The sequence below is a fragment of the Amblyomma maculatum genome, chromosome 7 (assembly GCF_055883805.1).
Source record: "Amblyomma maculatum isolate TAMU_Amacu chromosome 7, ASM5588380v1, whole genome shotgun sequence".
Lineage (NCBI taxonomy): Eukaryota > Metazoa > Arthropoda > Arachnida > Ixodida > Ixodidae > Amblyomma > Amblyomma maculatum.
The window spans coordinates 73,835,582-73,859,841 of record NC_139350.1 but is presented as its reverse complement, the minus strand read 5'-3'; positions in this window follow the sequence as shown (position 1 = coordinate 73,859,841).

The following is a 24,260-nucleotide window of genomic DNA, read 5'->3' as shown; positions in this document are numbered from 1 at the left end:
GCTTCGCGGACGTCGCCTACTCGCTGACATGCCTTCTTCACAGAGTTGCTTCGTTTGAACGGAGTGCGATGTTTTATTCCACCAGTTGAAGTTTATTTTGACCTCGCATCCTGTTCTCCGGCATTTCGACGCCCCCGCGCCAACAGAGTGTGACAGTGGCAATGTCGACCACTACATTTCCGCCATCGTCCCAGACATTCCTGACGTTGAGGTATAGAGTGAGAAAGGCGAATATCCTGCTCTACAGCCTCTGCTTGCCACAGCACGCAACCAAGGAGTTAAAGGACGTTTCTGTAACCACGACCGTCTCTTGCGAAAAAGAAAAAAAGAAAAGACTACTCTCTTGTGGACCTACGATACCTGCTTGTTGTTCCGAAGGCTCTGTGCTCATCTACTTTACGTCTGATGCATGACGACCCCGCATACGGACATCTGGGATCGGTTCGCACACTCAGTGGAGCTCAAGAGCGTTTCTACTGGCCGAGAATGCGTTCCACAACTGACCAACACGTGGCCAGTTGCACGCACTGTCAGCCTCATAAACACCCTACCTCCTCTCCACCTGGCCTACTTCACCCTGTTGCGCCTTCCAGCTGTCGGTTCGAACAGCTCGGAATGGCTCTGCTTGAGCCTTTTCCCAAATCTCCAAACGGCAAGCGGTGGATCGTAATATGTGCAGACTACTTTATACTCGCTGTTGTGAAACACCTGCTTTACCATCGGTTACCGCGCATCAAGTGTCGCTATTCCTTCTTAAATCTGCTCTGTTGCGGAATGGACCACCACGAGTAGTAATCAGTGACCGAGACCGCCATTTCACTGCCGATATCGTTGTAGAGCTGCTACGTCTATGCACAGTCACCTACAGACACTCAATGCCATATCATCCCCATATAAATGGTTTGACGGAACGCATCACCAGGACACTGACCAACATGCTTGCCATGTATGTGGACTCGGATCGTAAGAACTGGCACACCATACTGCCCTACGTCACAAACGCTTTCAATACCGGTAACATGAAACTACCGAATAGAGTCCATTCTGCTTCTTGTACGCTCGCCCGCCGCGCTACACCTTCGACACAATCCTGTCGTTTTCTACCAGTGAAAGTCTGGATGTCGCCGAGATACTGTCCTTGGCTGAAAAAGCTCGTCGGATTGCCCGCTTGCGATCGATTTCATCACAAGAGCGTTTCAAGGGCCTCTACGATGGGCGCCGCCAGCATGTTACCACGCTCCGGGCAATATGGTTTGGCTTTGGCGTCCAGTCGTCTTGGCGTGCATCAAAAGCAACTCGTCCACTATGAAGGCCCTTTTATGATCGTGGCCAGAATTAGTGACACCACCTACAATATTGCACGCGTTACCTCAACTGGTCCCCGTTCCGCGAAAACTGAACTATCGCACGTCGCTCGCCTGAAGCCATGCCACTCTCGGGAGATAGCATAACTCGTACTAAAGGGGAGGGGGGGGGGCTGCGCCGGAGGACATTGCCACGGAGGAACGAAGATGTGGACAAATTTGTCAACTGAAGATGTCTTCGCCAAAGACCCTTTTCGGCTGTTCTTCAGGTTTCTTGACGTCACATCCTCTACGGCACATTAGTTCATTTCTTGTTTACCCATTTTAATCTTTGGTACTCTCAAATTGCGAGCTAATGCCTAGCTATGCCCGTTTTCGGCTATACTTCCGGTTGCGTGACGTCACAGCTTTGACGCCACATTATTTCACTTCCTGTTTACCCATTTTAGTCTTTGGTACTTTCAAATTGCGCGCTAACTTCTTTCTATGCCCTTTTTCGGCACTACTTCCGGTTGCGTGACCTCACATCCTTGGCGTCACCCTAACTGACTGACTTAACTATTTTAGTCATTGGTACTTTCAAATTGCGCGCCAATCCCTTCCTATGCCCTTTTATGGTTCGACGTCCGGTGACGTGACGTCACATCCTTGACGTCACCTTAATTGACTGATTTAATTAACTATTTAGTGTTTGATACATCTTGACATCACCCTAATTGATTGACTTAATTCACTATTTTAGTATTTGATACATTCAAATGTGGCGGCAAGCCATTGGCTAATGCGACCATTTTCGCCTTTAATTTCGCATTTTTGTTTCCTCTAATTAATTACCTAATTACGTTATCGGCCTAATTATTTCTCGGAAACAGCATTACGTCACCCTATATCTATTGACACCACTCGTTAACCTCTACCACTTCTCAATTACTACTGCTGCGGACACGATTTTGCGGACACAGACTGCGAACAAAAATCTGTGCACCTAGCGAAGTAACGCTACGGCATTTTAAAAAAAAAGAAGAGAAAAAAAGTCTGAGAGCACCACAAGTAAACCGCGCGATTGTAAAGCGAACGTATTATTTATCGAAAGTGCAAAGTGCTTTGGCGCTTGAATGATGTTTCGCGAGAACGATGGTGTGTGTCTCTGGTCGGTCATCCAGATCTGGTCGTGAGCACGCCGTAGGATGGTCAGCACGCACGGCGGCTCGGGCGTCAAGCAAAGAACATTGCAGTGCCAGCGGTCCAACCGTTCATCTCCACGCCCTGAGCCCGCTCGACAAAGGCGCGAGCTTGCAGTGCGCGGCAGCCACGGCGCATGCATCCTTGTCCTATCAACGAGTGGACGAAACAGTCGTCGGCAGGCTGAAAGTACGATTTTCAGGAGAAGACGACGAAATTAAGGGCATGGAAACACGGTTTTTCGTTGCAAATACCCGAATCGTACAAGGCGTGATAAATAAAAAAAGAAAGAACGGCTTAGCTCGCAGTAGTCCGGGACGGCAGGAGCAGAAGCGCGCTGGGAGCGCTCTTGAACGTCGTAGAGCAGTTGTTCGTTTTCGGAAAGGGAACTTCTCACTTGTAGATCGACGCCTGAGCTGCATCATGAGGAGAGGGGCGAACGAGGGAGGGAAATAAAGCAAACACACGCAACAGGCGCCGGCCGCGGTCGGTGGAAGAAGGCTCTCTGGTTACCGGCGGAGAACGCTTTGCTCTCCGGGTTAGGTGATGCATTGTGGCCTACGCTCGAAGGCGACATCATCCGGCCAAAGAGAAAACGACACCCGCTTCTGGAAAGTGACGCGCCGCCCGGCGGGAAGGCGGGAGAGGGTTTTCCGAGCTCATACATCGACAGCTAGAGGTCCTGCGTCATCCACGTGCCCATTTCGAGCACATACGATCTTATTCAACACCGTTTTCTGTGTGTGTGTGGATAAATTTGTCAGCCGAAGATGTCTTCGCCAAAGAATGGTGAGTATTCAGTGCATCCGTAGGCACCGCCTGTTTAGATATTTTGGCGAGCATTTACTCACAGCAGCGACGGAGCGGTCAGGCTTTAGGCCTAATTCGTGCTGACGGAAGGCAGCGGTCTGTTCGCGAGTGGTTACGAACGCGAAGGAACGAAGTCCTGGTGCATCAGTCGCTCCTCGGGTGTTGACAAAAGCGCGTCACTTTCTTGCAAAGTAGCATTCGTGGCCCTTGCTATTCACCGTTGCTATTCATCATCTGCAGCTAACGGTGCGGCATTCGCAGTGTCTGTGCTCGCGTGCGTCGCGTGCTCGGGTGCCGCATCCAGGCCCAGTATTCAACTCCCTTGTGATCCGTGAAGCTTGAGTGTCTTTCGCGTCTCCTCGTTGACAATTTGTCTGTAAAAGAGCGCGTGGATACACCTGTGTATCGCGTCACACAATAAAACAGAGCGCACCCGACAAAAAGGTTCTACTTTGTCAGAACATCGGCTCGCATACGACTGCGGGACCTACGTCGTGGTGAGCGGTGTATGGTACAGGACCAGTGCCGCGCTTTGAATTTACCGATGTCGAGGCCTGTCATGCGCATGGCTGAATTTCCGCGACAGGTGAAGAAATTAACTCGTACAAATATACGAAAGCGTTTAATTTTTAATGCGAAATTATTACTTCGCTATGTTCACAGATTTCTGTCCGGAGACCGCGTCCGCAAAAATCGTGTCGTCAGCGGTCGTAATTAAGAAGCGGTAGAGGTTAATGAGTGTTGTCAATCGATAGAGGGTGACGTAATGTTGTGTCCGAAAAATAATTAGGCTACTAATTTATTTAGGTAATTAATACGGGCAAAAATGCTGATTCTACTTTTGTGGACATTTTTAAAAACATGTTTTGTTATTGCAGTTAGTTTAGTACACAGTGACAAACATTGACCCAGAGGCAACGCACTACAAAAAAGAAATCCATTTTCAACCTTAAATACGGGCATGCTCCTTTATGTTTTAGCGTTAACTATTTTTCTGTTTATTATTCAAATAATTTCCCTAATTTCAGGCAAAGTTAAGAGCTCTAGTCTGCTAGGCGTGTCCTTCACAACGGATCAAATCCGCCCAAGCTTCAAAAAAAAGCAAGAAAGGCGCAACATTGATTTCGATTTAGAAAAAAAATACATCATATATTTTTATGAAAATTCCTCTCAAAAATTTTCATTACGTCAGAAATTACGGCCTGAAAAAGTGTTGCATTATATTGTTGAAAATTATAAAGATAAGTATGAAAGTGATGTTGAACATGGTATGTTGCTGGGCGAGTTGGTTATTCATTGTCAAAGAAAGAACACTATAGCAGACGACGGACCAGGAAGAGGAAGAGAATTCGCATGTGTGTGTGTCCTCCTCTTCCTGGTCCGTCGTCTCTTATAGCGTTCCTTCTCTGACAATGAAAGTGAGGGCTGGTTTTGAAAATTTTCGATATTTAGCCGTACATTTTGGCATGTCTTAATAAAGTGTTGCTGCTGATACTTTTTTGTATAATAATAATAATTTATTGACAGCAAATTTACAAATTATTAAGATAGTTTTAAGGCCGTAATATTTATGAGGTAATGAGGATTCTTGAGAGGGATTTTCATAAAGATCGATTGTTTTTTTTTTCTAGATCGGAGTCAAAGTTGCGCCTTTTCTGCGGCCCCGCCGGGGTGCCGGGGTTAAGGCACTCCAACTACTGTGCCCAAAGAAGCGGGTTCGAATCCCTGCCTCGGCGGCTGCATTTCGTTGGAGGCGAAATGGAGTGGCGTCCGTATGCTGTGAGATGTCTGTCTCGTTAAAGAACCACAAGTGGCCGAAATTTTCGGAGCCCTCCACAACGGCGTCTCTCAGAGTCGCTTTGAGACGTTTAAGCCCCATAAACCAACCAACCAACCATCTTTTTTTTGCTGTTTTCGAATCTTGGGCGAATTCGATGCGTTGTGAAAAACATACCTAGCAGACTAGAGCTCTCATCATTGCCTGAAATTAAGGAAATTATTTGAATAATAAACAGAAAAAGGCCTAATGCTAGAAACATAACGCATCATGCCTGTATTTAAGGTTAAAAATGGAATTTTTTTTGTAGCGCGTTCCTGGCGGAGCAATGTTTGCGATTTTTTACTAAATTAACTGCGAAGCAAAACATACTTTAATAACTCCCATAAAAGTAAAAGTTGCATAGATTTAGTGAATAAAAAAGAATAGATGGCAACATTTCAGTGCGCTAGCAGCAGGTTTCCAAACTTGAAAGTTTTTGAGACGGCAAAAACTGGGGTTTTTGCTTCTAGTGATACATTCATGCCTCTTTAATATAAACCCCGTTAATATGGACGACTTGTATTATGGACAATATTTCAGAGAACCAAACTTTTTTCCTGTGTTTGTGCCTAGTTAATATGGAGAGTCGCTTTCGAACAATGGACAATGAAAAAATGCACACAGCCTATTGGGGCTCATGATGTTTTGTCGTGTTAATATAGACAGAAATGAGAAACAATTCTGTGTTTGATTCTGCTTTTTGATTTTTTCGCTTTGAGTGCATACCACGTGAACGCGATTGGGAAGTGCAAATCACTAAGTAACGTCCCTTTTCTTTCCTGGTTTCATGTTTACAGAGCGAATTTGCCTCGCTAGCCAATGCACACTGCCATTTTCCGCTTTGCACGAAGGTCTGTGAAGAAAATTCTATCTGCAGCTTGTGCAGAGTAGAAAGACAAGTTAAGCAGCTTTCAGCCAAATGAGTGCCGGATCATGCATCAGCAGTTCGTGGAATGTGAGCAGTTGTAGTAAAAATTTTCATTTATCCATAAGATGCCTTAAGGCATATCTACACCACTAGATGCGTTAAGTGAAACTACTTTATTTCAAGCGCCAAGGTGTCCGGGATAATGGGCTCGTAGTTTCCCAAGTTATGAATGGTTTCAACTTTAGTGCCCAACACTGTCAACAAAAGCGGACCATAATTATAGCATGTTTTCATAAATATTTTTCTTTGCAGTTCGTCATTATGGACGGCTCGTTTTATGGACAGTTTTGATCGGGAACCAAAGTGTCTATCATAAAGAGAGAAACGACTGTATGCGATTTTTTTCCCGTGAAAACTAAGCCGTTTCTTGCAAAACTGAAGCCTATTTCTTTGTGTCTAGGCATTTGCCCACACAAATAAAAATTTAATTGAGAACAAGATAGATAGATATATATATATATTGTGACGCCCAGATTGAGACGACGACGAGAAAGGGATGATTGCGAAAAAGAAAAGAGGACGAACGGTCGGCTCGTGCTGGGGCCTCTAGCAAGGGGACTCAAGCTTCCAACGCTTCTCATACGGGAAGTAAAACCTCGCTCGTAATATTTTGGTGAGAGGTGCGGGGCACACGTTCCCCAACAACCCTGGAGACGGAACCCCTGCTTGAACAGCGGTGCAAGTCGCTGTCTTGCTGGCCTACCACCATGTGTGCCTACGATGTCTCTCCACGGCGACGATCTGAGGATCATGCTTTGCAACACATGGCTACATCACCGGGGGCCTCATTCGTTCACAGGCTCACCCGACCAAGATGTGGATCAATGGCTGACGCACTACTAGCGGGTGGGCTACCATAATAAGTGGGGCTCTTCCGCCCAGTTGGCCAACGTGGTTTTTGCGTGGTGCTACAACCACGAGAATAATTTCACGACATGGGACCGCTTCGTCGAAGAGATTAGGAAGTGCTTCGGCGACTCTGATGCCAAGAAGAAGCGGGCTGAACAAGCACTTTCTTAAAGAGCTCAGATTCCCGGCGAGACATGCACGAAGTATATCGAGGAAGTGTGAAAGCTGTGCAAACCTGTATCTCTCCGCATTACCGAAGACGACAAGTTTGGCCATCTACTAAAAGGGTTCGCGGAAGACATCTACAATTTACTAATCGGCAAGTCAAGCCTCGACGCCGTTGCTGACGTAATGCAGCACTGCTGAACGTTTGAGATGCCTAAAATGCGTCACTTCACACCAAAGTTCGGGCGTCTGGCTGACGAGACGTCAGTGGCCGCCGTTGACGCTACTAACCCCCGGCCGGCGTCTGGCGATTTGCAATCCATGATCAGCCAGATAGTTCGAGAAGTAGCAGAAGTAGCAGATAGTTCGAGAAGTAGAAGTTCGCTTGGGATGTTTCAGCGTTATCTCCCTCGTATTCGCCGAGTCCGTGTCCGGCAGCCGCAGTTAATGCAGCAGACTGACGAATACCGGGAACTGCAGCTGCTGAAGTAGCGCAACCCAACGTTACTAGAACAAACTCAGTTTCACAGCTCCCCGTACCGCCCAGCGGAGGGGAGTGTCCCAAGTGGCTGTCGCGAGAGCTAGCGGCGCTGCAGTCAATTCTTACTCCTTGCCGAGCGCGTCGTCTGCTACACGTGGCGCGAAAGCATGGAGCGGCTAGCACACACGTACCTTTTGCGTGCGGCCGTTGCACTGTACATGGCTGCAGTATAATTATAACTACGTTACGACAGCTTTGGCTTCGAAGCAACTCATTACCTTGGAGAACGCGTTTGTGTTATGCGAAATGCACTTGTTAATGCTGTGAAACAAGTGTGAGCGCCGTCGGCTTGCTCACAAGCACTGTTTCTTGCGTTACTCCCTGGTCTGTGTTTTGTAATGTAATCTTTCATGGCATAGATCCTGTCATGCAAACAAATTAGCCAACTTTTCAGTGCATAGGAGCACTCTAACCTTAGAAGGTAACGCACTGGGTGTCACGTTTACTACTGCGCTGCGCAGATTGCCTCAATTACACGCAGAAATCTGCTAGCCTGGGCAGCCTGTTCATGCAGTGCATGAAGTCTGGTTACTCGCGTCCAAAGATATAGTGAACACAGATTACGCATAAACGGCCTCCGTCGTCGCCTTATCAGAAGCGCTTTTCTTAATGTCTCACTTTCGAGGTATGGCGTAGGATATAGCTCCGGATCGGCACTCTCGCACTCCCGTATACAGTAATATGTAAAACAAAAAAAAAAAAATATTCCTTTGTCGTCTACAACAACGTCAGATGTGAATAGTTATTTAGTGAGTTCACTAAAAGAGAAGTCAGTGAGAATGCTCGTGCGCACTGCGAAAGGAAATGACTGAACAAGCGCATGAGTCTATTCAAAAAATTATATTGCGGGTAATCAAGTCGCACCCTTGATAGATTCCCCTCCTCCTTTACACACACACAGAGAAAAGAAAAACAACATAATTTTACTGCTTGTAGGGGAAGTTAATGCAATTTCAAACTAGCACTGAACTGCAGTTTTAAAACACGTACGGTATTCAAGGTATCTACAGCGCCAGAAAGGGCATTAGAAATGAATTGCCTGAATCGAAGTTATTTATTAGCGCAACAAGAAAAAATGCAATATTGTAAACAACACTAATGTCGAATGCTAACGAAATGCAGGAGACCATCAAAATAGACGGACATTGCAAGGTCACTAAGAGGAGAACATTATACCTCTTTTGGGAAATATTTGAGTGGGCAGCATAATCCTTTTTGTGTGTGTGTATGTGTGTCTAGTGGGAAATGAGCGTTAGCGTTCCTAACTTCCCCTGACCATCTTTTTTTTTAGCATGCGATTTTGTCTTCAACAGCAAAAACCATATTTGCAGCGAATTCACTTCAATGCATGCATAAATGAGATCATATGCTTGGTTGGCAGCATATCTTGAGCTCATTAAAAACCTTAATGCCTTTTTGTGTTTGCCCGCCGCACAAAACTGCAGTTACGAAGCCGTTCGACATATCATACCTTAGTTCATGCAGGAGCTTGACGTACCAGCCATTGCAAGTCTGGAAGGCCTAGCTTTTAGATGCAGATATAAATCATCTTCTGAGCTTTTTAGATGCTTACCTTTTAACAGCGAGAAACAGCTTGAAGGACCATGAAGAAGGGATAAGCTACACTCCCATCCCTCTTAACTCTCTAATTACCCCAACAGCGGCCGAAAGTAATCCCTTCAATCAAATAAAAGCTTAATTCATTCACATTATCTTTTTTTTTTTCATTTTATTGTCAGCTGCCGCAGCTCGCTGCATTTTCTACGCCGCATGCTCAGCTATTTTGAAGATGTTTCAATTTTGTGATGATCATCTTGCTTTTTTGAATTTCTCTGCAGTTCTTAGATGTCTCCTCTCTTCACATTAGCTCTGAATTGGAAGCCCCGTGCACAATTTCGCTTCATTGACATGCTTTAGAATTAGGAGCTGTAATCAACGCTCAATTCACGTGATATGAGAACGTTATGCTCAACATATCATTGCCGTGACTATTTACCGCTCAATGACAAAAGTATTCTCAACAAGCAAAATTCCTCACCCTCATGGCTCGTCTATTTCCTCGTAGCGAAAATACACAAATTTATCTTGTTTCGCATGTTCTCTACTGGCACTGCGGTCGAAAACACGGGGCAGCGCGAATATTAGGGTGCTCTCTTCTCGGCATATAATACGTTTTGCGTTCGAAATATGTGCCAGCAAGAAAATAAAGAGCCTTTCTACACGAGCTATCACGAGAGTACTTGAATATTGTTCGTTTTCTAAATGCAGATCAGAAATCGTTCACTTCGAAGTAAGTTATATCTCTTATGTGCAGAGCTTGTGTCCACATTTTAATCTCGAGGAAGTCTATCAGTCACACGAACAAATGACGGACTTCCAATTCGTTTCAATAGGCTTCGTTGTGGATGGTGCAAAGCATTCAGGCTAGCATGAAGAGGTCTTACGTTAAAAAAAAATATAAAGCAGAAAGCTTCGTCTTAAGAGAGGACGCGATAGCGCCTTTAACGCCGTCTCTTCATTCCGCCAATTTTATGCATCTAAAGGCTGGTACTTAGTTGGCAAAGCGTACGTCTATTTGTTTTTGATTTTAGGGTAAATACGCAGCATCTTCTTGGCGCACACAGTACGTTTACAGCGAATGGCATAGAATTGGAGGCACACATGTGGCGGCTTGAATCCCTGTCACAAATTGGACTGAAACTGGAAAAGAAGGTGGATGCTGAATAAGAAGCGAAACATTGCATGACAGCACGCTGAACGCTGCGTAATTAACAGTTACCTCATATCTTTTTTTTTTTTTTTTACGAAATGACTTGCGCCTCACCATATCGCGTAATAGAAAGAAATGAAACCGAACAGCAGAACGTTACTATAGAACGCTGGTTCTGGCGAGCAAGTCGACAACGCTGTCACAGTTGTTTCACGGCATTAATTTTCGGATCACATAAAAGCGTTCACTGAGGTAATGTATGCCTTCGAAGCCAAAACAGTGCAATAGGTTATCGCTTGGAGGCTATCCTGTTCATCTGCAGGTATCTGTTGCTGAAGCATTGCTAAGAAAATTGAATACTCAAGACAAAGCATGCACTCGAGTGCCGGTTGAAAAACAGAAAAAAGTGGCCGTGATCGGGATACCGTATCTCATAATTTGAAACGAATAGCAAAACGGGTAGACGTTTCAGTTGTCTTTTCAGCCCCAGAGAAGTTAGACAGGCTATGCAAACTGAGCAGTCGAAAACAAAACCCGCCAGTTGCATGTAAAAAGAAACATCAAGTGCTTTTTGTAGATTGCAAAGAAGGAGTCGTTTATCAGATTCCACTCTCGTGCGGACAACAGTATGTAGGCCAAACGGGCCGCTGCTTGAATGATCGCCTTCGTGGGCATAATCGCAATGTTAAAAATAAAGATGGTAGAGATGGACAGATGGGCATTCAGGACAGCTGGTAGAGGTGTCCAGAATATATGCCAAAAATTGTACGATATATTCTACCAAAGTTCGAGAAACACTAAATCTTAGCCATTAAGCTTAGCCAACAAGGTACATCCCTGCGCAAAAGTGGAGAGACCACACGAACCGCTGCAACTATTATTTTATTTTTTTTTGTATAAACCAATCCGCCTGAAAAATTTGCTTGGGCAAGATGGCAAGCATATTAGTGAGGTTATCCTATGCATACCTTAAAAATAACAGCTCCACCGTCAGAAAAAGCTGGCTTGCAGTTTTGTCAAAACGCGTGGTCTCCACTTTTGCTCACGGGTGTACCTTCGGCTGTAGCGGGTTGTCACTATAGTGGCATGAGAATAAGATATTCAGTGATTATATAGCACGAAAAAATACATGTTCAGTTATCACGTGGTAAGAACATATAAAATGCTAGAGGGACTGGGAAAATGCACTTCTGAATAACGTTTAGGATAGCCACGGGGATAGCCACACCTCCTACAAGGTCAGTGACACTAAATGTTGTCCGGCCATGACTAACTACTCGCATTAGCAGGGTGCCACTACCGGAGCCACAGCGCCTGTCTCCGCCGCAGTTTAGGACGTTCTTGTGACAATGGCAGAAAACGTACCACCTTCCCCTGTGATGCATGCCGACAGCGGCCAGGGGAAGTTCGCGATCCGAAATTAATGACATATCTAGCTTTAGCGATGAGTTGTTCCTAACCTCCTGGATTATTCGCTAGGAGCAGAAGCATGGCATGTCATGCTTGTGGCAGTTTTTTCTCTTCATGCCTGGTGACTCTTGATGCAGGCCGGAACAGGTCTCGCCGCAAATCTTCTAAATTCTACAGCTCCCCTCTGCAATTCCTAGTTGTTACCTGCTCGAGCGAAAGCGCAATTTTTGGGCTTCGAAGTAGGATCGCGTCTGAGAACGATTGACGCGCTTGTTGCTGCTCAGCTTTGCGATTGCCGCTGCGGCGCCGCCAGGGAGAAACAGCTGTACGAGCTAATGTGTGGTGGGCTGCCATCAGCCGCTCCAGTCCCAAGGGCCAATAACCACTAATAAAGCAGTTCGCCTATCTTGTTCGTATCGCGAAGATAGCTCCCGAAATTGGAATTATTGTTTTAAAGCGCACCTAATTGAATCATTGCAGTTTTCTTCTTTTCTTTGAACGCGACGGCAGCGAGGATTCGGCGAGAAAAGTGGAGCAACAACCACGCGCACTTAAACAAGAGCTCAATTGATTGACTGATTGATTGAAAACTTTACTGTATAGGAGGTTCCCCTACTCAGGTACGCAGACTCGAATAGCGGCCTGGGACTCCATGACTAGAAGCGCGCAAGAATACACTGATTCTTCGCGGCCTCAGCCGCCAGGCGGACGACGTTTTTTGGGTCTCAAGGTTTTCGCTTTGTAGAAGGGACTCCCAAGCTTCCGAATCTTGAATGTTGGCCATTGCCCCGGCGAAAAGGGGCATTGCCAAATGCTGCGCGGAAAAGACTGCGCGGCCGCGCGCTGCGCAGAGGCAGTTGACAAAATGGCACGGAGCGGCGCAGCGCCCCCATGGCCGAGGTCTTCTTCCAGGGTGCACCGCCGACGACTGCGGAGCGTGCTGCCGCTACTGGCAGGGTAGGATATTTTTGCACATCCTGAACGCGCAATCATGGGACACAAAAGTGACTTATAGCTACGTCACTTTTGAGTGTTCTGTCGGCGTTTCTATTTCTTTTTTTATTCTACTGGGGTAGTGATGAAAGCGCTTGGCCGCCGCAGCGCGGCCACAGCGGCTTCGAGCTGTAGGAGGGAGCACTCAACAGCACGCACGTTTTCTTGTGTATTGTGTTTTCCTATTAGTGGGGAAAGGTTGAAAGGAGGGGTGAGCAGGCTAGCCAACGTAGACAGCGTGGTTGCAAACGAGCAGCGGCTTGGAGCTGCCCTCGGCAAAGCAGTATGCACGCTTGCTTCCGTTTCTTTTTTTTCCCCAGCTGTGAGGTATGGGCTGTTTGGCCTGAGCGGCAGCGGAGGGAGTGCTCCAAGATTTGCTGTGCGCATGTACTTGGCTCAATCGGCCGCTTTTGCATCTTAAAAGTTACGCCTCAATGATGTGAAACATATGTGTGTGTGTGGTGACGTAAAATTGTTTGTCTATAAGCTAAGTAACATCTTGTATAATTTCACAGCTTAATTCCAAATATCAACGCTTACGCGCAAGATGCTCTCATGCAGTTAAAGTTATTTGCTTTTTGCCACTACAACACTGCATATTTGTAGGCGCGCGTGTGTGCAAATACCTCATGCGCAGGCATCAATATATTTGAGGCCCCGCATAAGGTCAGTACTCTGGAAGCAAACTCACAATCCCTGCAGCGCGCTGCGAAGAAGCAGACTCGCGACTCGAAGTCCCTGAGTCGCTTCGAATAACAGCTCTAACCCCGCCAGACTACCGCAAGAAAAGCAACGAAAGCAAAAGAGTGCGAACGCACAGACTCAGCGCTCACTCATTCCCCCTTGGAGGGGGGGGGGATTCTGTTTTTCTGCTGCCCATAGTCATGTCAGTACTGCTTGGAGCCATCGGGGAGGGGAGAAGACTGTGTTGGAGGAGGAGTCATGGCGTGGACAAAACAAACTGCCGCGATCGCTTCCTCTTACAAGGAAAAAAAAAAGAGAGAGAGAGAGAGTCCGCGAGATACGCGTACGTGACGTGTAGCCTATACGCCATCCATGTGTCACGTGATTGCGGATTGACGATCTGCAAAAACATTCTCCCCTACTGGCACCACTGATCTCGAAGGGAGTGCGCGTCCTTGGGACACTGGTTCGCGAATTTCACGACGGCAGCGTGCCGGACGAAGGGAGTGCTGCGCATGCCCCCTCCAGCCACGTTACTCTGGTCTGCGTGGACGCGGCTGGAGTGTGCGTGCGGGGGTGGAGGCATTTTCGCCTGGCGTTGCGTAGCCAACCTGACTTCTCCGACCGCAACCGTCGCTCACCCGTGCGCCAAGAACGTCGCTTCATTGCATCATTGCATTAGAATTTGGAAAGGAGAGGTGCGAGACACACGGGCTATCTGCGGTACCGACAATGGCGAGACAGCAAGCGGCGCACCTACGCTTGGGTATGAGAACTTCGGCCGAAAGACGACACCGATAGGCAGGGGCCCCGCGATGTACAGCGCTGGGGGCTGTCGCGAAACAATAAGCAGTCAGCGCGTCGGCTGTTCCCTCGGCACGCTGCGCGCTGCCTACACTGCAATCATTCTGCGCAGAAAAACGTTGAGTTGGATGCTTGCCTCAGCATCAGTAAATGAAAATTTGGCACCGCGACGCTCGACAAGTGCTGTCAGCCGGCGGTACTATTACTTTGCAATGCGCGTATACACTTCTAAGACAAGCGACTAAAGCTAGGCAATGTGTGGCGCGTTTACAATAAATATGCCACTGTTACAAATCTTAAGTGTTGTCTCGTTTACCCAAAGACCACACCACGTCGATATCGGCAACAATAAAATTGTGATCACCCAACGTGTGCAGGCTGTTTCGCACTTAGAAGGAACCCGGTTACATGGCTGCCTCACTTTGTGGAGTGCTGCCGCTGAAAGCCGATGATAATGGGCTGCACCATGAGCACGCGCGGAAAATGCAGCCGGTCTTATTAACTCTACGTAATGTGTATGCACATTTACCGCTGTTAATCCTTGCTGTCGGCGTCAATGGTTTACAAAGTGCGGCAGTCACGTGCTTTCAGTTTCACATTAGTGTGAAGCAGTCTGCACACCCTACTGATATAAGCAACGATAATGGCGTCGATTAAATGAAGCAGATAGTTATACTCACCCACTCTGAATATTTCTCACAGCACATGCAGGAAAACAGTGCCTATGGACTGCCAGAAATGACGGGAACGCAGCGCAGTTGAGGGCCGCAGAAATTCAGAATACGTCGCAAAATAGTAACAAAAATATTTTTTCTTTCATAGAATAATAAAATAAATTTACAGTATATAACATTAAGAATTAAAAAGTTTTCTTTCATCATTTAAGCAAGCCACTTGACTAGAATAGAGGAATGGCAAGGAATAAACAGAAATTCCCTGTACTTGCTTGGTACAGGTTTCTGTTTTCTCACGATAACATAAATTTTCTTTTTCGTAACTGAAATTTTCTGTAAAAAGGTTGTCATTTCACATGTATTTTTTAGTGTACAGACCTGCATAACGCCCTCGTATAACACATGCTTTGGCACGGTGCTGCCCTCGAAAGTAACGTGTGCAGTGTCACTTGCGCCAAGGAGGTGGGCGGGGAGGATAGTGAAACCTGGGGAAGTAGATGACGCAGGAGGGTCTCAGATGTCCAGCCTGGTTGGAGTTCACAGCAATGCATTTGATTGAATCATCAGGGCAGGCGATGTTGCTGCAAGTGGGAAAGATTGTGTTGCGGAGGTTGATGTTTCTGTATTTGTTCCATGGCTGGTGCGATGTCCAAGGGAGGAATGCTAGCCACTATGATATTGTCAGGCATGCGCACAGAAGAGGAGAAGGAAGTGCAAAAAGAGGCTCTCCGGAATAGAGAAAGAAGAAGAAGAAGCTCACCATCTGTTACTTAGCACATCAGGCTAAGGTGCAGAATCGCTCTGTAAATAAACCCTAACAGTGTGGTGGAAGGTGCTGCAAAGATCACCACGGATTCCTCTCTACCGCGTTCGAGCCGACGACTCGCTGGGCTTCCCCCTTTGACCACCACAATGATCCAGGACGGCGACGTACGGCAGCCAGGTCCAGCGGCACCCGTATGGCAGCATTACCGTGGCCGCGGACCTTTTCTGGCAAGGCTGGCGAAGATGTGGATGAGTGGCTCACCAATTACCAGCGGGTGAGCAAGTACCATCGCTGGGATGCCACTGTAATGCTGGCAAATGTTGTTTTTTTCTTAGACTCCACAGCCCTGACATGGTTTGAGAACCATGAAGCGTCTCTAACGAGCTGGGATCGTTTTAAAGAGGAGATTCGAAATTGTTTCGGGGATACCACGGCAAAACGGAAATGCGCTGAGCAGACTTTATTCCAGCGAGCCCAAGGGCCTGGTGAAACATGCACAATGTACATAGAAGAGGTCCTAAAACTCTGCAAAGCGGTGAACCCCAGCATGTCTGACGAAGACAGAGTTGGCCACCTCTTAAAGGGCATCGCGGTGGATGTATATAACTTTTAATTACAAAAGAAAACTTCACTTCAATCAAGCACTGTCGTACATTCGAAACTTTAAAGTTGCGTCGCATAACCCCGAAATTCGGCCGTCTGCCTAAAGTGACCACTGTTGCAAGCGTGGATTCTCACGAGCATTCACATGAGCCTCCGAATTTGGCAGAGATGATTCGCCAAATTGTCCGTGATGAGCTCTCCCGCCATCAAGATGTGAACCGCAGTGCAATCCCCTGTGATAGCTGCTCCCTGCAGGCAGCTCCCATCCAGCGCTCTTCTTGGTGTTCTACCGCTCCTCCTCCCGTCCGTGACCACCGAAACGACTCATATGGCCCTGCTCCCCTAGCTTGTTCCCACTACAGGGCGCCACCTCCTCCGCAACAACCCCAGCGGCTGGACTTTGCTGATTGCTGCGATCCTGTTACCGAGGGCTATTATTTGGACCGTGCTCGTGAACCACCCGTCTGTTACCGCTGTGGTATGCTTGGCCACATATCCATATTCTGCCGCCGCCGGAACCCGCCACCACGCTACCAGCGCCAATGGACAAATCGCCGTTCTACTGTGAGCACAGAAGTCCATGACCCGACCTATCCCCCTCCTTCGGGCTCCTACCGCTACGTACCACCACGCAACGACTCGCCAGTTTCTGATCGCAGCCTGACTCCTCCTGCCCGCCGCTCCCGACAATCGCCTTCTCCCCGCCGTTCTTCTCCGCCACCGGGAAACTAGCGTGTGCGGCCGATGGAGGTGCGGTCGCCAGGTCATCGATATTGCCAATTCCTCTACCGGTCGTTATGCTGAAGAACCGCTTGGAAGTGTCAGTGGATGGTGTTTGTGTTATGGCCTTAGTGGATACTGGTGCTACAGTTTCCGTGATGAGCTTAGAGTTTAAGAACCGTCTCGGCCGCAAAATTATGTTTGGCTGGGATAGAACTGTCATATTTCGAGGTGTAGGGGGAGAATCGTTGGTTCCGCTTGGTATTTGTTATGTAAATGTAGCGATGGCTGGACACGAGTTTAGAACTGAATTTACGGTGCTCCCTCGCTCTACGCACGACGTTATTCTAGGAGTTTACTTTTTACAGCAGTGGCGCAACTCTCGACTTCAACAGTGGCGAGATATCAATAAGCCCCAGCCTTCGATCGGCCCTCATAGAAGAATCGCCGCGGGCGGTCCAAGTGTTTTCTGTCTTCGAAGATACCGTCGTTCCGGCGATGTCCGCCATCTTCGTCCCAGTTGTGTCTTCGGGTGCGGTTCCCAGTGCCTTCGACGCTCTGGTGGAACCCACTTCCCTTTCCGGTGCCAAAAAGAGTGTGTTGGTGCCCCGCAGCGTTGTTCGAGTGAACGAGGGCCGTACCACGCTTTGGACTGTCAACCATACCAATGAACCTGCCGTATTGTCGCGTGGTTTGAAACTCGCCGACTTTGAAGAACGCCTTTCTATGCACATCGCCGCGTTCAATGATGGCGTTGCTCGTTCAACTAGACGTCCCGATCATGCTGATTCCCAGTTTAAGTCTATGATAAATGAATCGCTACCCACCAACGACCAGCGAATATTGATGGAGGTTCTTATGAAACATGCGGACGTGTTCGACTTTGCTCGAGATCAGCCACCACCGATTCCGCCTTGCCGCACCCATCACATGATCGACACTGGATCTGCACACCCGATTAGACAGACACCATTCCGTGTTTCACCTTCAGAACGTAAGATAATTGACGAACAGGTCCGTGATACGATTCAAAGAGGAATCATTCAGGAATCATCTAGCCCATGGGCCGCCCCTGTGATTCTCGTGAAAAAGAAAGATGGCACCTGGCGATTTTGTGTCGACTATCGCCGCCTCAATACTGTCACCAAGAAGGATGTTTACCCGCTCCCACGTGTTGATGATGCCATTGACTGCCTCCATTCAGCTTCCTACTTTTCATCTGTTGATTTACGGTCCGGATACTGGCAGATACCGATGCATCCGAAAGACAAGGAGAAGACGGCATTCGTGACTCCCGATGGGTTATATGAATTTAACGTGATGCCTTTCGGCCTATGCAATGCTCCGGCTACCTTTGAAAGATTTATGGACACTCTTTTGCGTGGTCTGAAGTGGCAAATTTGCATGTGTTACCTAGATGACGTAGTGAGTTTTGGGAGGACCTTCGCCGAGCATAACAGCCGTTTAGCTGTGGTCCTTAACTGCATGGAGAAAGCGGGTCTCGTGCTGAACTCTAAGAAGTGCCGCTTCGGTGAACGCCAGATCGTTGTGCTTGGGCATTTGGTTGACAAAGACGGTGTTAGGCCTGACCCACAGAAGATTGAAGCTGTCAGCTGCGTCAAAGAGCCCAAGTCTGTGAAAGAACTCAGGAGCTTCCTGGGACTTTGCTCTTACTTTCGACGCTTCATCCCCAAGTTTGCTGACGTAGCCTACCCCCTCACATGCCTCTTGCAGAAAGATATTCCTTTCAAGTGGACTCCTGAATGTGATTCTGCGTTTCGCCAGCTCAAGTTTCTTCTTACCTCGCGGCCCATATTGCGTCATTTCAGCCCGACAGCTCCCACTGAACTCCACACTGACGCAAGTGGCATCGGCGTGGGCGCTGTGCTCATACAATGGCATGACGGAAACCAACACGTTGTCGCTTACGCAAGTCGCACCCTTAGCAAGTCTGAACGCAACTATACCGTGACGGAGCAAGAGTGCCTTGCCGTCGTTTTTGGCGTACAGCGGTTTCGCTCGTACCTTTATGGACGTTCCTTTACAGTCATCACCGATCATCATTCGCTTTGCTGGCTGGTGAATCTACGCGACCCCTGCGGTCGGTTGGCCCGCTGGGCATTACACCTTCAGGAGTTCAACTTTACAGTGTCGTACAAAAGTGGCCGCTAACACGCTGACGCTGACTGCCTCTCGCAACTATCCTCTGCGATGACAACTTTGACGACTATCTTGCCGCCGTTTCCGTACAATTTCCGGATCTTGCCACTTTCCAGCGAGAACAACGAAAAGATCAAGACTTGGTAGCACTTTTTAAAAAAGCTCGTGATCCGGCATCTGCGAACCCTTTCTGCATTCGCGATGGTTTGCTGTATCGAAAAAATTACTCGTCTGGCGGTGCACGCTTTCTGCTAGTCGTTCCGGCTAGCCTCTATTCCTCTGTTCTACACTCTATGCACGATGACGTTACAGCTGGGCACTTGGGGTTTGCCAGGACTCTTACGCGCATTAAGGAACGTTTCTACTGGCCAAATATGCGTCGAACGACTCAGCGTTACGTGAACTCCTGCGTGCAGTGCCAGCGGTTCAAGCTCCCCACGACTTCTCCGCCGGGCCACTTACATCCGGTGACACCACCGACCACACCATATGAGCAAGTGGGTGTTGACCTCATATGCCCGTTTCCCCGCTCGTCCAAAGGCAATCGCTGGGTCATCGTGTGCGTTGATCATCTCACGCGTTACTGTGAAACTGCCGCCATCACTTCCGCCACCGCCGCTGACGTCTCGTTCTTTCTTCTTCACGCTGTCGTCCATGGACCTCCTCGTGTAATTATCAGTGACCGAGGCCGGCAGTTTACGGCAGATGTTGTGGAACAGCTTCTGCGCTATTGTACTTGCCAGTTGCGTCACTCTACGCCGTACCATCCCCAGACAAATGGCCTCGTCGAACGTACAAACCGGACACTGACAAACATGCTTGCGATGTATGTTGACTCGCGGCACAAGAACTGGGATGGCGTGCTTCCCTTCATTACTTACGCCTATAACACCTCAAAGCATGAGACAACTTCTTATAGTCCATTTTTCCTCCTCTACGCCCGTCCGCCTCGACGTACTCTTGACACCATTTTGCCGTTCTCTCTCGACACCGAGCCGTCTGTTTCGAGCACTCTCTGCCGCGCTGAAGAGGCTCGTATTACGCACTCTGGCCTCGCAGGGCCGCTCTAAGCAGCGCTACGATCGTGGGCATCAGGATGTCTCCTACCTTCCCGGCGACTTAGTGTAGCTCTGGACACCTCTCCGCAAGCGTGGTTTGTCCCAGAAGCTGTTGTTGCACTACACAGGCCCATTTATTGTGCTCAAACGCATCAACGAGTTGAATTACGTCGTGTCTCGCCAGTGTTCCCACGGTCGCCCCTCTCGGAAAACACAGGTAGTTCATGTCGCAAGAATGAAGCGCTGCCACTCTCGCTCGGGACTCTGACAGCCCAGGGGCTTCGTCTGCCAAGGGGGAAATGTCAGTCATGCGCACAGAAGAGGAGAAGGAAGTGCAAAAAGAGGCTCTCCGGAATAGAGAAAGAAGAAGAAGAAGCTCACCATCTGTTACTTAGCACATCAGGCTAAGGTGCAGAATCGCTCTGTAAATAAACCCTAACAATATTTTTGATAATGGACTATACGCAAGATAACCTTCTTCTAGAATGCGGCAAAAGGATTACATAATGAGCTACTCAAATGTTGTGAAATCTCATGTGGTTTGTACATCAGGACAAGGCCCCCCGCGGGCGCATCACAACCTTTAGCTCATCACAAGGCAGCAGGGAGACGTTTGGAGTGCGGTGAGGGGTATGTGTGTGTGGAGGGGGGGGGGGGGGGGGGCGGACCGTGAGCAGCTGCGTCGTGAGGGCGGAGACGGCCGCGGCTATTAACCCATGACCCTGCTTTGGCTATCTCACACGGGATGCCGGTCATGCTGAGCGAGGGCCGCGGTGCTAGTGGACGACTGCATTAGGGGTTGACATATGCTAAGCTCATCGTGCGAAGCGAGTAGGTAGAATTATTGGTAGTAGGGCGCCGCAGTTCGGTGGCGACGGGGAAACGGAGAGAGGGCGAGGTGCCGGCGGGGCGCGCAGTGGGTAGATACGCCAGCCGCCGTAGCAGACCAGCATCCCCTGCGGGCGCACGTCGCTGCTTTGCGAACGGTGACCTTAGCGTGTCTAGAAGGTACAATCCTGTGTAAAGCGAACGCGCGCTAATTTGCACCCATATCTGCGCAAGGCATTCTAAAACATTATTTGATTGTCTGATTTGTTCTACGAATAACATCACTAGGACTGTAAAGGCTAGTTTTGTGGGCTCTCTGGGCACTTTTTAGGTTGAAGCGCCTGATCAGACGAATTTGTCTTTCGGTATTTTTTTTGTGTTTACTTAAGCACCAATGCTCATATTGACATCGGTACAGGCCATATTTTATGGCACAAATGACACTCGTTGAGCAATCCAAGAATAAAATTTCATTTGACCATGGCTCCCGTCCACCTAGCGTTTTCAGTTTCCTTTCTTTTGATTTCGTAATGGCAACAGCAATATTATCGTTCAACCTAGGCCAATAAAATTTAGTAGGATATTAGTGCTGCACAACAGCCCGTGCTTCGGCGCCAGTTCACTTGTGTGGCCATTGTGGTGTCGAAATCATGTCTGTCGTCACTTGTAAGGAGCTCTACCGTCAAGTATGTGACAACATTACGCTGACATGGCATGCTGAGCTAGTCGCTGTTGTTTGATAGCTGCTCAACTGTCGCGTAGTTGTGGGCTACAGCATTAACCACAAACATCGCTGGGTGTATTAGACCTCCTCGATCCATCTCTAATACGTTCTCAGTGTTTTCCCTTCCCGCTAGCACTTATTTGTTCACAGTCAAGGTGGTCTACGATTCTCCTACTTGATTTTTTTAGCGTAGCGTAAACGGTATAGCCAGAAACGTACACCCACACTGGAATCAGGTCTTTGATTTTGGTCAATGTCTCTTCGGAGACTACCACATTGCAGTTAGGACGCGGCCTTTCCTTCTCCTTTCCAAGTCCATCCCACTGCTGGTCCTCGTCGGTGCTCATTCTAGACATTCTAGCCACCTCTGAAAGCGGAACTTCTTTTCGCATTCATACACTTACCGAATGGATACATGGTTTTGGGCACCTGCAAGCTGCCGGCACTTTCCAAAGCGGTCCTCCAGGACGTCCGCTTGTGTCTTTACAAGTAGTACACAAGACAGCTTGAGCTCGTCAAGGCAGTACTTGGAAAGCTCAGTGAGGCCGTAAGTTGTCGGATGGAAGGCTCCGTGATTTTCTTTAGTAAGCTTACCAGTGTTATAAGCTTTTTTTTTCTTTTTATTTTTGCAGTCGTTTAACTTGTTGACTATGTTGGAAAGTAAATAGTCTATTGATGGTCCATAGAGGACACTGGCTCTTCAAATGGATCTATTAGTCTAGTGCCTGTGCGCGGAATTTCCAAATTCACCATTTTCCATTACTTCACAACTCAATGTGGCTCATAGTATGCTTCTTTGAAATTGCTGGAAGAGCCGAGGGCAGGGGGTCATTAAATACTTGCAAAGCGAGATATCGCAAAGAAGCCGTGATTATTCTCCGTGAGGGATCATCTAGGTCTGCAATTTCATTCAAAAGATCCTCTGGGTGGAAATGGGCCTTGAATATCTGAAGAAAAAAAAATCACCCGTCATGAGTACTTTTTCTCTCTAATGCACTATAAATACAAAGCTACCAAGCTGAGGTTCTCACGAAACAGCTCTTGACTATTTCCATACCGCATAGAAACACTTGTACAATGCGTCGCGATATAGCAGCCAGAAAATACAATTTGAAACAGTAAGCCAAGAAGTTTAAACATTACGCCTTTGATCGGGAAGGCCGAAGGACGTGTCCAAACCCACCCCGTGTCTGCATCCCAGCTACAATACTGGTTAGTGTGCCGTGCGGCGGCAGTTCCCCATAGAAAGGGGCGGCGCCGTTTGCAGTTACTGCCACCAGTCGCCAATTGAAGGCGTTCACAGTAAGTGCTGAGGAACCATGATCATTGTCAATCAACATGTCATCATCATCATCATCAGCCGGGTTATACCCACTGCAGGGCGAAGGCCTCTCCCATATCTCTCCACTTAACCCGGTTCTGTGCTAGCTGCATCCACTTGACCCCTGCGAACTTCTTAATCTCATCCGCCCACCTAACTTTCTTCCGCCCTCTGCTACGCTTTCCTTCCCTTGGAATCCAGTTTGTTACCCTCAGCGACCATCGGTAATCCTCTCTTCGCACTACATGTCCTGCCCATGTCCATTTCTTCTTCTTAATTTCCACTAGAATGTCGGTAACTTGAGTTATTTCTCTGACCCACTCTGAACGCTTTCTATCTCTTAATGTTGCCCCTACCATTTTTCGTTCCATAGCCCTCTGGGTTGTCCTCAACTTAAGTAGAACTCTCTTGGTTAGCCTCCATGTTTCAGCCCCATAGGTGAGTACCGGCAAGATGCAACTGTTGTATACTTTCCTCTTGAGCGATACCGGTAAGCTGCTAGTCATAATCTGCGAGTGCTTGCCAAATGCGATCCATCCCAATCTTATTCTTCTTGTTATTTCCTTTTCATGGTCCGGATCTGCGGTTACTACCTGTCCTAAGTAGACATATTCGCCTACTACTTCCAGTATTTCGCTACCTAATGTAAACTGCTGTTCCTTCCCGAGGCTGTTGAACATTACCTTAGTCTTCTGCATATTGATTTTCAAGCCTACCTTTCTACTTTTCCTGTCTAGGTCATCAATCATTATTTGCTGTTCATCCTCCGAGTTGCTTAGCAAGGCAATGTCATCAGCAAATCGCAGATTACTGAAGTATTCTCCATCTACCCTTATCGCTAACTGCTCCCATTCCAAGTCTCTGAATACTTCCTCTAAACAAGCTGTGAATAGTACTGGGGAGATTGTGTCTACCTGCCTAACACATTTCTTTATGGGAAGTTTGTTACTTTCTTTATGCACAACTATGGTTGCTGTGCAGCCACTATGTATACCTTCCTGCACTTTCACGTACGGCTCGTCTACCCCCTGATTTCGCAATGCCTGCATCACCGCCGAAGTTTCAACTGAGTCAAATGCTTTTTCGTAATCAATGAATGCTATGTTTAAGGGCTGGTTATTTTCCGAGCATTTTTCTATCACCTGGTTGATGGTATGGATATGATCGATAGTAAAGTACCGTTTCCGAATCCCTGCTTGATCCTTTG